Below are 13,453 nucleotides of genomic sequence, written 5' to 3' on the forward strand. Positions count from 1 at the left end.
ACCCCCCCACACACACTGCACCCCCCCCCACACACACTGCACCCCCCCCCACCACACACACAGGGACTGCACCCCCCCCACCACACACACACTCACACACACTGCACCCCCCCCACACACACAGGGACTGCAGCCCACCCCCCCCCCCACACACACTCACACACACTGCACCCCCCCCACACACACAGGGACTGCAGCCCACCCCCCACACACACAGGACTGCACCCCCCCCCCCACACACACTGCACCCCCCCCCACACACACACTGCACCCCCCCCACACACACTGCACCCCCCCCCACACACACTGCACCCCCCCCCCACCCACACACCACACCACACACACTCACATTGTATATCCCTGATTCACAGGGACTGACAGTGAGCAACAGCGTCTGTGCAGCCACACGACTCGGCACTATCAGCCCTCAAGGTAGGGGCTCCTCCATCAGTCAGCAGTGCTGCACTGTACAGACACATGGCCATCAATCAGCATTGCCTGTAGTGTGTACAGACACATGGCCATCAATCAGCATTGCCTGTAGTGTGTACAGACACATGGCCATCAATCAGCATTGCCTGTAGTGTGTACAGACACATGGCCATCAATCAGCATTGCCTGTAGTGTGTACAGACACATGGCCATCAATCAGCATTGCCTGTAGTGTGTACAGACACATGGCCATCAATCAGCATTGCCTGTAGTGTGTACAGACACATGGCCATCAATCAGCATTGCCTGTAGTGTGTACAGACACATGGCCATCAATCAGCATTGCCTGTAGTGTGTACAGACACATGGCCATCAATCAGCATTGCCTGTAGTGTGTACAGACACATGGCCATCAATCAGCATTGCCTGTAGTGTGTACAGACACATGGCTATCAATCAGCATTGCCTGTAGTGTGTACAGACACATGGCTATCAATCAGCATTGCCTGTAGTGTGTACAGACACATGGCTATCAATCAGCATTGCCTGTAGTGTGTACAGACACATGGCTATCAATCAGCATTGCCTGTAGTGTGTACAGACACATGGCTATCAATCAGCATTGCCTGTAGTGTGTACAGACACATGGCATCAATCAGCATTGCCTGTAGTGTGTACAGACACATGGCTATCAATCAGCATTGCCTGTAGTGTGTACAGACACATGGCCATCAATCAGCATTGCCTGTAGTGTGTACAGACACACGGCTATCAATCAGCATTGCCTGTAGTGTGTACAGACACATGGCCATCAATCAGCATTGCCTGTAGTGTGTACAGACACATGGCTATCAATCAGCATTGCCTGTAGTGTGTGCAGATGCACAAATTGGCTGCTTGTGTTCGCCTACAAATATAAAAATCTTGTGAAGTTGTTTGAGATGTGATATGGTGGTGAGGTAAACCTCACCGTGACTGTGGGACAACACGGCATTGCTAATTGGCTGCCATGTTCACCCTCAAATAGTGCCATTCCACTTTACAATCCATCCTGTGAAGCACTTTGGGACATGTGCCCAAGAGTACTGAGTCGCTGAGTTCTGAAGTTGTTTTTGTTGCTCCTGACATGAAAGGCATTATAGCAAATGCAAGGATTATTACAGTAAATCTCACGTAAGTTGTATCAGTTGAGACGATACATTTAATATGGCTTCTGCAAAGTATGAGTTACGTCAAACTTGCAATAAGTTATATCTGAGTTACGTAAACAACAACAAATTATATTTGCATAGCGACTTATGTAAAGTTATGTATCAGTCAGAAGCTATATGACTAACACGAGAATTACAGTACCTGAGTGTTGTACTGGCTGGTGGCAGTAAGGCAAGGTTTCTGTACCATGGTTAACCCATGCATATTAAAGCTATGATAGCCCATCCTTTCCATACTGCACAGTACTGTACCTCATGTGCAGAAAACATGTACTGGCGATGAATGACACAACCAAACAGTTTCAAAATTGAACTATTTTATTAGAATACAGTATAAACTCTTACAAAGATTGAGAGAGAGAGAGAGAGAGGGTCCTGCCAACCGCCAGCTCTTGATGCTGCCCTGAGAGGACAGTTTGCTGGGGAGAGAGGGTGCAGGCGGCCAAAACGCTTCCTCTTTCCTCTCTCCGCCCTGCCCCCCCCCCACCGTGCGCGATGACGGTGATGTTGCGCCCCGGGAGGGAGGCGAGGAGAGCGTTGGGCTGCCTATATGCGGTGTCCGTTTGAGGTAGGCTCGGGAAAAAGTTTTGACTGGCAGCCGGTGAGTTCAGCAGCGGCATTACGAGTTACAAGGTTGTTAATATGACTGGTGCATTTAGATTTAAGTGGGTTTAATAGGAAAATGACCGGGACTTGGGCGAGGTTTACTGTATATCAAATGTAATGACTTCTATTATTATTGTTATTATTAATATTAATACAATGAGCACTATATTACTCATGTTTTGAGCGTGCAGCAAGATGCTCATGTGTAGAAATCCAATATTGCCTCTTTTTGCCTCAGAATAAAAGCAAGACAGGAAGTTAGAATCACATTGCTGAGTTGTCATGGATGAAGTTTGCTCCCAGCGGCAGGAAATGCTCCTGTTTTGATGTGCACAGTATTCGTTTGGCTTTGGGTTCCATTTTCCGCCATAGAGCACTCGCCTCGCAAGCGAGAGACCCAGGTTCAATTCCCGGCAGGGCAAAATGTTGGGCAAGTTTCCTTACTCCACACGCCTCTGTTTACCTAGCAGTAAGTAGGAACCCAGTTGTTAGTTGATTGGTGGATCGCTTTTCTGGGGGTAATAGTTCCTTAAAAATATCAAAAAAATTGGTAACTTACCCTGTGTTTGGAATGGAAGTGAGTGTTTGTGGGACACTGCTGTGTGCAATTAGTTGCTGTGTTTCGCCCACAAAGTATATAGTCAATTCACTTTACAGTATATTCTGTGAAGTGCTTTGAGACGTCTCGAAGATGTGGTAAGGCGCTGTATCAAATGCAGGAATTATTATTATTATAGATTTCTTTTGATCAGAGCAAAACTTTGTTCAGGATGCACAACAGTTACTACACTATTGCATGTCCCTTGCCCCACTCTTGGTGGTTAAGCTTTCTGCTACTGTGGCCTCGCTTTCTGGAATTTCCTCCCAAAATGTTTTCACCTCACAGTTTCCTCAAAACCCTACTAAAAACCTACCTCTTTTGGCTATGCTTTTGGTAACATCCTTCCTTTTACCCCCACAACCCCCCCATTCCCCCTCTCCTCACCCTTTCTGGAAAATGTTTTGACATATTATCCTGTGTGAAAGGTGCCACATAGATGCAACTTCTTATTATAAACATCAATTTTAATAATAAAAATAATAATTCTTGCATTTGAGATATTGTGTTTCATGTTGGGCGGACGTTTCAAAATGCTTCACAGGATATACGATAAAGTGGAGTAATCATGTGTTTTATTGATGAAATTTGAAGTGTGGCTCTGGTTTGTATTTGTACTAATTTGAAGAATTACCTATATTCCTGTTTTAGGTCTTCGTAACATGAACCAATATTACCCAAATGCCAGCTGACTAAGTGAACCGCTACTGTTTTATCGTTCAAAGTAGTCCTAACGTCTAGTGATTCTCATTAATTTTCATCAAACGCTTCTATTTTGGTCGCACAAAATATCAATGGATATGCTTGTGACCTGGAGATGCTCATTACAATAGCATCCTTAGCAGAAGTGTTTTGCAAGTTTTCTGTGCAGTCTTGGCTGATATGCCAGGCGATATAATAAGTTTCCTGAGCTGAGGGAGGGATCAGCAAGTGAGCAGAAGTTTTGTTTTGGGTGCACTTTATACTCCAGCTGTTGGATCCAGAGCCACAGAAGTTAAGATCTCTGTGGAACCCATTTCCAGTCCATGTCATTTTCAAGCTTTCTTGTGTTTTTCACCTTGTTCTTCTGTGTATTTCCACTTGTAATCACAATGGGAACACAACAGTGAGAGATGAATTGCACGTTGCACTGTGTTTCATCTTTCTCTCAGGAGTGTGTATAAGGCAAAATACTGATCTTGTTGTACCTGCTTTACATTGTAGGAGCACAGACCAAATGGAGGTGCTGAAAACAGACATCCTTATGGAGATGGTCTAGGTCTGCCTCAGATACCTTGGAAAAGTGAGGATTTCTTGCTACATGTAATGTATAATTGTATTTTTTTCCCCTTTGCATGTCCCTATTTTTGCTGAATTATTCTTTACTGAAATACCAGTTTTGGAATGGCATCTATTCCAGACATGTATGGTGATGTGGGGTTGAATTTCACGTAAATGCGGTGATGAATTTTGCACATATACCCTTTCTCTTCTAGATTCTCCTCTAGAGTTCATAGAGAAGCTAAAGCACAGTAATGTAGGCTGAGAGCAGTGTTTGATTGTTAGACAACTCTATGTTCATGCTGTTTCTAGTTTCTGCTACATATTTTGTTTCAGGCCCACCCTCAAAATACTTTCCCTCAACCAATCTATTTTCCCTATCTTCTCTAACCTATCTCAAACCTCCTTTTCCTTTCCAAGATTCTGGAATGAGTTATTACTCATAACTTAGTTATGAGCTCCACTCTTTCCTCTCCCAGCACTCCCTGCATTAACCCCTCCAATATGGTTTTCGCCTTGCTCACAGTACAGACACTGCCCTAGTAAATGTCATGAATGACATTCTGTCCATCTGTGACCAGGGCTGGGCTGTCTCTGCCTCCTTGTCCTGCTTGATCTCTCTGTTGTCTTTGACATTGTTGACCATTCTGTTCTTCTCCACCGCCTCTTCTCTCAGCTCACCATTCTCCACAGCTCCACTACCCACAAACTACAACTGATTCAGATCTCCGCCCCCAGTATTCTCACCCACACTGAGCTCCATACCCCTATCGCACTAGTCCTTGTCAGACTCCACTGGCTTCCTAACACAGACGGGATCGATTACAAGATCCTCTCACTCGTCTACAAATTCCTTCATGCCCTGGCACCTCCCTACCTTTCTGACCTCTCTCCATTCCATTACCCACTGCCTTCACTCGCTGGCTATGCCTCCTGCTTGTCCCTTGTCCCCTCCACCATCCGAGGCTGCCCTTTCAGCCACCTCCTGCCTACACCAGAATCGGGCTCTGTCACTGTTAAGCCCTCCGAGATGCTCCCCCGCATGAATGGCACTATATAAATACAAGTTGCTGTTGTGGTTTTAGCTGGTTAAATTCCAGTAGTACCCCAACACACATTCTGGAGTCCCCAAGCCTTGGCTCTTGCCAACATGCACTCTTAAATTAGGTAATAATAATAATCCCTCCAAAAACAATAATAAATTGGTCATTTTCAATCTACGACTGTTTGTGGGACATTGCTGTGCGCAATTGGCTGCCGCGTTCGCCCACAAATATACAGTCAATTCACTTTACAGTGTGTTCTGTGAAGCGCTTTAGGATGTCCTCCCAACGTGAAAAGCGCTATATCAAATGCAAGGATTATTATTATTATTATTAAATTAGGTAAGCATGATTTAGTAAGCATGATCTAGGAAGAGAGTGCACTTTCCATTCCAAACACAGGGTAATTTCCATGGCATACGTGTGCAGATCTCAGTCTCCTTTGGATACTCTTAAGCCTGGTGATGGATTTCTGCCTGTGTCAGACATCTCACTGACCTCAAAGAGATCTGAAATTGATCAGTAGAGCAAACACTACTGAATAAACAGCAGACTTGGCTGCACAACTGCAAAACATATTTGGTGGCCTTTTAAAGCTGACAATCTTTGGAAAAAAATACAGCAAATTGCAGTGAAAAATTAGTGTTCATTTGGATCAGATATAATTGAGTTTTCACTGTATTTTGCACGGATTCTGTGAAGGGAAGGATGTTCTGAGGGGGAGAGGGGACAGAAGAATAAAGCACATTTTATTAGCATAAGAGCTTTTAGACCAATGATTACTGATTGTATTTTTGACAAGATGTCTGTTCTGCAGTTATTACAGTTAGTCTTGTGTTAGAAGTGACAGATGCATTCTGAATGAAATAATGTGCTCATTTCACAAAAATGAGTATTGTAGTTTTAAAAGCGCTGATATATAAGATTAATTACCTCTGCCACAGTCTGAGCATGAGCGTAGTGAACAGTGGATTACATTAATCAACTTCTATGGTTTTGGACAATATGCTTCTAAGACTTAATTTACAATTGGTTAGCAAAGCTGGAAAGGTATTTGTACTCCATTGTGCATTGCCTGACTTAAATTGTCCAGCTTGGGTTAAAGAAGGTCTGTGATCTTGTTAATGATGCACTTGTGGTGCAATGGTACCTGCCTGTCAACATTTACAGAGCTGTATCAAACAGTGTACCCAGGGACTCAGAAAAATTATAGAATGCAACAACAATTTGCATTTATAGCACCTTTCATTCGGGTAGCATCTCGAAGCACTGAACAGTGATATAACTTGACACCAGGTCAGGAGAAAGTGGAGGAGGCCGTACGCACAGTTGAATAAGGGTGATTTGAAGACAGGTTAAGAGGGGGCCAAGGTGAAGGATTGAGGCAGGGAGTTTGGGACATTATGGCTGAAGGCAGTGGTGGAGCGTAGGAGTCCAGGGATGCGAAGAAGGCCCAACCTTGCTGAACAAAGTGGGTGTGTAGAGGAGTCAGTGCCTTGGGACGTCCTCCCAACGTGAAAGGCGCTATACAAATGTAATCTTGTTGTTGTTGCTGAGCAGGGTGGAGAGGTAGAGCGGTGCTAGGAAATGAAGTGATTTGTAGGTGAGTGAGAGGATCTTGAAATTGATCTGTTCTGCCACAGGAAGCCAGTGGAGCTTGGCAGGAACTGGGGTGATGGAAGTGTGGAGTTTGCTACAGGTGGGGATATGGGTAGCAGATTTCTGAATCAACTAGACTTTGTGAATGGTAGAGCTGGGGAGACCGGCGAGGAGTGCATTGGAGAATTTGGATAAATCGCATGTGAGACGACTTGGGTTCGATTCCTGGGCAGGGCGAAACATTGGGCAAGTTTCCTTACTCCATGGACCTCTGTTTACCTCGCAGTATGTAGGAATCCGGTTGTTAGTCGATTGGCGGATCGCTTTTCCGAGGATAATAATCCCTTCAGAAAATAAAAATAAAATAATAATAATTCGGTCACTCAATCTATGACTGTTTGTGGGACACTGCTGTGCGCAATTGGTTGCTGCGTTTCGCCCACAAAATATACAGTCAATTCACTTTACAGTATATTCTGTGAAGCGCTTTAAAACGTTTCGAAGACATGATAAGGCGCTATATCAAATGCAAGGATTGTTATTATTTATTATTATAAATTGAGGCAGGAGGTGTTGAAAGCATAGATAAGGATTTCAGCGGCACTGGGTGTGAAGTATGGTCAAAGGCAGGTGATATTGCAGAAGTGGAGGAAAGAGGTCCTGGTCATTGACCAGATATGGAATAGGAAGGACACCTGGGGATTCAATCTGACCTCTAGGTTATACACAGGTTGAGGAGTCTAAGGGGTAGACAGGGGATGTTGGAGTCCCAGATGAGAACATGTTGATGGCGTCAAGGAGGATGCAGCAGATTAGGAGATGATAGCACAAGGCTTCCAAAAAGCTGTAGGTTTGAGCATTCCCTTATTGCATGGGAGATAACATAGGGTTTCAGAAAAGCTGTGTATGCATTCCCCTTCTTTACAGAGAGAATGGCAAAAGGTCCCAGAAAAACGGTGATATTTTCATTCTCCTACAGTTTGCGATTCTGAGTGGTGATCAATCACACTTAATGGCTTATTCAATGTACCAGAGGAGATCCTGCTTGTATGGAACAATGTCCCATAGACAGAAAAAATGAATTGAAATGATTGGAGAAAATAAGTGAGGTGGAAAAGATTGCTTATTTGGTATTTTGTGCTGATAAAACTTTTTTTTGATCAGCTGAATGTTTGATTGACATGAGGAAACCATCATCATGTTTGAGTATCCAAAACAGAGTTCTGCATATATATATATATATGCCACCTACTCACCTCAGACATTTCCCTGTGCCTTTTTCAATGCCCAGATGCCAGTAATACAGCCTTTCTATGAGCATTCTGTAAATCCTGTTATTTTTTGAAACATACTTTAAAATGCATTCTCTGTATTTGGTATTGAGTCACTTTGGTTCTCGTAACCTTTATTTTAATTCTTTGTTGCAAAATCTGGAAATCATTAATTGCAAATAGTCCTTGAAGTTTTGTTGAGAATTTTAGCAACTTTGGATAGTGGGAGAAAGATAAATTTTGTTGGACAACATTGAAGCACAATTAGTCAGGATTTTAGCCTGAGGTTTAATTAATAATTCTGCAACTACAATTTCAGCCATTTAGTCCAGCGAGGCAGTCTTGCTGAATTATGCATTATTCCCCTCGTGCTACATATGATTCTAAGCTAATTTTGACATCACAATGTTACTTTGTTAACAAAGTCATACAACATATAGTATTGTGAATAGGAGGACTGTTTTAACGCTCCATTTAAATAAGACTGGTTTTATTTGGACTAAGTACGAGCATGCTTTCTATAGAATCCAAATGAGTGGTGCTTTTCAAGGTCTCAGCACGGCCTTTCCTAAAAGATCATTGATGTGTAAATATTGAACAGCGGGGAAAAAAAGAAACCTTTTACTGTACAGAGATATGACAAATTATTATGTTGTAGCATTGAAATCAATCTAAAAGAACTGGATGAATATCTGGTAGCCACAAAATCTAAGGGTTATGTTGATAGGTAAGAATGGATGCTGTGAGTTATTTGTGAGCTACTGTGGCCATGGAAAATTCATGTCAAGATAGACAATTGGACAATAATAATAATCCCTCCAAAAACCCAAAACAATAATAAAAAAATTGGTCATTTTCAAACGACGACTGTTTGTGGGACATTGCTGTACGCAATTGGCTGCCGCGTTCGCCCACAAATATACAGTCAATTCACTTTACAGTGTGTTCTGTGAAGTGCTTTGGGACATCCTCCCGACGTGAAAAGCGCTATATCAAATGTTTTTTTAAAAAAATTTTAAAAAAAGGATCTGCAATATCAGATAAGTAACATACAAACAGTTTCAACAACAACAACAACAAATTGCATTTATACATTGCCTTTCATGTCGAAATGGACATCCCAAGGCACAGGGATCATATCTTCAAAATGTGGACAATGAAAGCAAATAGGAAGTGAGGGAGAACTTTTTTTTATATGTAAAAGGGTGATAGGCATATGAAATAAAGCACCAATACACATTGGAGGTGGAACAAGGAATTATAAGGGGTTTCAAAAATAACTAGTGAATTGCTAGATATTGAAGCTGGGGGTTGAAATCAAGAAGGATGAAAGCAAGGGAATGGGGGTAGAAGGATAACCAAAAGCATGGTCAAAAAGGAAGATCTTGAGATGGGCCTTGAAGGGAAGGAAAGGTTCCATGCAAGGATAGACCATTAGCAATTTTGTTTCTACATCCAGCTTCTCAAACCAATCGGTCATTACATCTATCTCATCTAATAATCTTGAATTCTTTCAATATCTAGAAATTCACTGGTTATTTCACTGGCTCTGCACCCGAGATCCTAAACTGTAAAGCGCTCTGAGACATGGAGGACACTGTATAAATCCAAGTTGTTGTTGTTATATTTTGAAGATATGAACTTGAATTTTGAATATTGAACATGATAGAATTTTTATCTGGATCCAAATTTACTGCATTTGGTATTGAGTCACTAAGGTTGGCATTGAAAGCACTGTCTGGTAAGCTTTAGGGCTTTAGCATGAGCTCAGTAGGAATAATCCCTGCTCCCAATGACTGGTCTGCTCTCCAGGTCCTGCCGATAAGCCAAGCTGGTCTGGCTGTCATCAGGAGTGCCCTGGCGTACTGGGAACCCACCTGTATCAGGAAAACCAGACAACTGAGACCACCACAGAGGGCTGGCTTGATTCAGGCATTCCATTGCCAAACATGTCACCTTGGAGCCAATTCAGCTTCAAGGAGATCTTGCTTATCCCACTAAGATAGTCACAAATTGGTCATTTGACAGGTGCAGGTTTGAGTCCTCACTAGATGGTGACAGGTACCAAAACTCCCTGTGAGCTGTCTGGTGGACAGCACAGCTGAGTGTAAAATGCATTGCCACCATCCATCTTCCTGCCCACAGCTCGGACACCTCTGCAGTCTCCACTCAAAAGCTGCAGACTCATGGAGGAACCTATGTAGAGTAACTGTTTTGCACCACTAGGAGGACTCAAAATTGTGTAACATTGAAGATTGCAGCTTTATAATTTTAGAATAACAAAATATTTAGACATCTGAACATACGTGTATTGCTGTGCGTTAACTAAATTACTGCTACAAGTTAGTTTCTATACACATTCTCACATAAGTAACTTGTATGGGTTCAATGTCTACCTTCTTCAACTTGAATAACAGTAACACGTGTCACACAATCTCCGATTAATGGCATGTAAAGTGCTGGTTTGCAGCTCTTAATGGCTGTTTTCCTGGTCCTACCCGGCAGGAATCGCAAGACTTGCATAGCAAGACAACAACAACAACAACAAGATTACATTTGTATAGCGACTTTCACGTCGGGAGGGCGTCCCAAGGAACTGAAACACATTAATTGCACATTCGGAGAATGTACTGAAATTGGTGTGGGGGATAAAATCTGTGAAATGTTTGCATAAAAGAAAGAGTTGTTGACTTAGTCGTGTTAAAAGCTCTGGCTCTTACCAAATGGGAACCCACAGGGAATCTTATCTAATAAGTGAAGAACCTGGGCTTGCTCCCAATGAGATTCCTAATTATTTTACAGGAAAATCCCCACTGTTTCTCTCATCTGTAGGGCAGGTATTGCTTACACAGTATGATACAGCATAAACACAGGCCATTTGACATACAAAGTTTGCCAAGGTGCTTTTTTTTCTCCACTGTTTGCTTGCACCCCATATCATTAAAAAATCTTCTTTATCAAGCCTCTATTTAATTCCCATTTTACATAATTACTGGACTCTGCTTTGATAATGGTTTGTCAGAGAGAATATCACATTCAAACCACCCTCTGGGTAAATTAAAACGCTTTGTGATGTGTAGACAAACGTGTAAGTTTAGTCAATTTTAAAAACAGACAGCGGAGAAGAAAATATTTGGATCTGAATGAAATAGGTTTTCAAAATGGCCACATGACGAGGTGCATTAATTCCTAATGCTGAATATGTAGGTCCTAGCACTGATTCGCGAATGCTTGCTTGATCATAGTTCAGAAGTGCATGAAACTACAACAATGTGTGGTACAAAGTTCACAAGCAGTGAATGAGCCTAAGAGGCAAGTCAGAAAAGTGCAACTAGTCGATGAGCTTTATTATGGAGCCTCGTTTCAACTTCTTGTTTCAAAGACGCCAATTAATTGCAGTGCGTTGAATTAAAATGTGACCTTCTTTTCAGTTGTGGGAAAGATGGGAAGGAATGCTTTGTATAATCAGACAAAACTAATTGCATTGTAGTTTCTTTCCCTGGACTCCAACAAAATGAACAGAAATAATTACATTGCTGTTAGTCGTAGTTAAGAGTCTGTGTATAATTTGATTAAGTAGTGACTAATTTCTCTGCTAATCTTTATGTGGTTTCCAGGAATGTTATTATCGATATCAGGGAGGGAGAGTTCTTACGAAATGTTTTTTCTGCACAGGCAGTATGATGACTCTTTAAGTTATAAATGCTGCCTACCTTTTCCATAGGTGCATTTTTGTGATAAATATGTGTGGATGGATTTTGGACCTTTTGTGCATTGTTTCTACTATATGTACGGTGATGCTGACCCGCACATTGTGCAGTCTAGTTGGGCTCAAGTAAGGCTTGAGCAGCACGACCCGAAAGCAGGTTGTATTGATGCCTGGTCACGTATTTAGACCATCTGCATAAATGTAACCAACTTGATTTAGGCTATAGTAGGAAATAGTCTCAATTTTTTTTTTAGGATTCTGCTAGTCAGGCCATAAAATGTTAAGGGACAGTTTTTAATATTAGTAAACAGCCAGTTGTATGATCAACAGTGCTAGCACCTGATATTGGAGTGTCATTTATGCGTAGAATTCCCCTCAGACCCTGGTTCATTGAGAATGAGAAATATCAGCTTGACTTTCCCACTTCCAGTTGCTTTACTGTTTGAAATTATATTGCTTGCTTTCAGCAGAGTGTGCTGGCATCTGAAGCAAATGATCGTGAGATATTGGTATGAGCTATCTTGGATTGCTTTCAGTTTTGCGATTTTTAATAATACATTTTTAGCCAAGAAATGTTCAGCCCTTCTAGTCTGTTACATCTCACATGTTCATGAAGGGGTTTCAGTCAGAGCTTGGCACTGTTCTTGGCAGTTTTCTTTGCAAATAAAGAAGTACTGTAAGAAGTACACACACTTCCTCTCGCTGCAGCAATTGGATTTATTAACTACTAAGGATGGACAGATGAGGATTTGTTTAAAAACTGTTTCCAAAATGCATTTGACTTGGTTTAGATCATTTTTCAAAGCTTTGTCTGCAACTATCTGTGAGAAAAGTTACAACTCCGTTTGTGCTGTCAATGCTTTGGACTGCATGGGAAAGAAAGATCATGGAGATATTAAAGAATATCAAGGAATGTAAAACAAGCAGTGTAGATTCACTGGGGTGTGACCAGGTACAAGAAGTTTCAGTTATTAAGATAAATTTTGGACTTTATTTTTCACTGGAATTAAGGAGACACCTTCATCATCAAGAAGTCTTATGATAGGATATATAGCAATGGATTATTTCCAATGAGTCAGTAGCAAAAGGCAATCATTCAAGATAAACACAAACAGAATCAAAGGGCAGGTTGTATAAAAAACATAGAGAGAAAGGATGGTTGGAATATGGATTTCTCTGCACAGTCATCACTGAGGCAAAGTACTTTATTATTTTAAATAATGTTAATAATAATGATCCTTAATTTGGTATAGAACCTTTCACTTTGGGATGATGTCCCAAAGCACTTTACAGGATATACTGTAAAGTGAGCTGACTGTGTGGTTTTGGGCAAATGCGGAAACCATTTTACACACAGCAAAGTCTATACAAGCATCCGTGAAATAAATGACCAATTTTATTTGGGGAATTTATTGCCCAGATCACTGTGAGAAACTCTCTTCTCTTAATGAATACCGCATGGAGTTGTTAACATCCACCTGAACAGGCAGATGTGGCCTTCGATTTAACTTATTATCCAAAGGATGGCACACCCAGCAATAATAATAATAATAATAATAATCCTTGCATTTGATATAGCGCTTTTCACGTCGGGAGGACGTCCCAAAGCGCTTCACAGAACACACTGTAAAGTGAATTGACTGTATATTTGTGGGCGAACGCGGCAGCCAATTGCGCACAGCAATGTCCCACAAACAGTCGTGGATTGAAAATGACCAATTTAT

The 13,453-nt window shown here is 41.7% G+C and overlaps 1 protein-coding gene across 3 annotated transcripts in view; it reads left to right on the forward strand.

Annotated features, from left to right (window-relative positions):
• Positions 1–350: 350 nt before the first annotated feature.
• The window catches only part of tpk1 (thiamin pyrophosphokinase 1), a 137,097-nt gene continuing 123,994 nt past the window's right edge, over positions 351–13,453 (forward strand). The window contains exons 1-2 of one of the 3 annotated variants that reach the window (XM_042345934.1): positions 351–432; positions 4,051–4,149. The gene's annotated coding sequence lies outside the window, so the exon portion shown is untranslated. Of the gene's footprint in view, positions 433–1,583; positions 1,606–4,050; positions 4,150–13,453 lie in introns of those variants that run through there. The other 2 variants (XM_042345938.1, XM_007907613.2) reach the window with 2 other exon arrangements.

Source organism: Callorhinchus milii, unplaced genomic scaffold (genome assembly GCF_018977255.1).
Source record: "Callorhinchus milii isolate IMCB2004 unplaced genomic scaffold, IMCB_Cmil_1.0 Scaffold2, whole genome shotgun sequence".
Taxonomy (NCBI): Eukaryota; Metazoa; Chordata; class Chondrichthyes; order Chimaeriformes; family Callorhinchidae; genus Callorhinchus; species Callorhinchus milii.